Here is a 1712-nt window from a genome sequence, read left to right on the forward strand (position 1 = left end):
GACCTCCTGCTTGCAAGGCAGGTGCTTATGCCGTTGAGCTAAATCCCCAGCCCTATCCTTTCAACTTTTACAGTTAATATTTATTTTGTGTATCACCAGGTTGTAGCTATTGTTTTGTTCTCGGTTGCTTCTTGCATTAAACTCATAGAAAAGGCAAAGCTAGGCATGAGTGTGGGAGGCTGCAGACCTGATCCTAGGTATCACGTAGTTACTTTAGCAAGCATTTAGTGAACATTTACTCTGGGTCTGTACTTTTTTGTATAGTATCTCATGTAATCTTCCTATCAACACTCTGAGGTTTGCATCACTGTTCACCTTCTACAGAGGAGGGAAGCCGAAGTTCAAATAGGTGATTTACTTGTATCCAGGCTGCTGGAGAGAAGCAGAACTAACGTTCAGTCTCAAGTCTAACTCTACTGAAGTCTCTTCTCTGGATTTCCTCTCATAAGGACAGAAAACAGGCAGGCCCTGTATCTTGGTGATCTCTTCATCATGCATAAAATACCTGATATACACAAATGAAAGGAGGAAAGCTTTATTTCAGATCATGGTTTCAGAGGTTTCAATCCATGGTCCGCTGACTCCAGGGCAGAAACATCATGGCACAATGGCCTGCAGACGAGAGCTGTTCGCTTCATGACAGACGGGAAGCAGAGAGCAAGGGAGGAGCCAGAGACAGAAGCTTCCCCGGGGACCTACTTCCTCCACCACGGTGCCCCCTCCTACCTGTACACCCGGCCATAAACTGGTCAGTGGGCGAATCCACTGGGGAAACCAGTGATCCTGTGATCTAATCAGAAGCCAGAAGCCACACCTGTGAGCCCATGAGACTAGGGGCAACGTTTTTTAAATCTAAACCATAACATCTTTTTGGCTACTCTATTCCTAGTGCTAAGTGTGCTATCATTTAGCAAGTACACACACACCCCATGGACACCAGCACAAAGATAGGGAACAGTGACTTCAAGAGCTTCAAGGAACCCTAATAAATCACTTTCTTTGGAATGATTTTAGGCTCACAAAAAGTTACAGATATTTCCATACAGCCCTCATGTATCTTCCCACGTGCTGACATCTTACATTTCCATGGTACATTTGTTGCAATTAAGTAACCAACACTGGTACTTAACTATCCATTCAGTTCCAATCTTGACTTGGATTTCATCAGTCTCCCCCTCCTGTCCCCTGCCCCTTCCAGGGCAGGGCACCAGGCTGCATGTAGCTGTCCAGTCTCCTTAGCCTCCTTGGTCTGTACAGCTTGGATCGGTCCATGGCCATGACCTTGACAGTTCTGAGGAGTACCAATGATGTGTTTTGTAGTGTTTCTCAATTAGGGTTTCTCTGATTTTTTTCCCCTTCCTGGTTAAACTGTTCTTAGGGGTTTTTAGAAAAAAGCACCATAGAGGGGAAGTGCTTTCTGTCACGTCCTCTGGGGGCATGTGACAGCTTCAGGCAATATTAACCTTCACCACTTAGAGGAGAGTACTTTCCAGTCTTCGCCACTGCAGAGTTTCTATTTTAGGAGTTTTAAAGTGGAAAGAGGTAATATTTTCAAAGGATATTTCAAAGTATCACACTGTGATGTTAAGCGTAGGAAAGGAGCGGAAGGAAACGTACCACAATGCTACACTTGCTCCATTCCCTCTCTTTTGATCTCCTATATTTTTTCCTTGCTTTACCATGCATATGACTTGAGGTTTCTTGTAAGTTTT

Source organism: Cavia porcellus, unplaced genomic scaffold (assembly GCF_034190915.1).
Source record: "Cavia porcellus strain 051 isolate PalLab524CR breed Dunkin Hartley unplaced genomic scaffold, mCavPor4.1 scaffold_25, whole genome shotgun sequence".
In the NCBI taxonomy this organism is placed as follows: domain Eukaryota; kingdom Metazoa; phylum Chordata; class Mammalia; order Rodentia; family Caviidae; genus Cavia; species Cavia porcellus.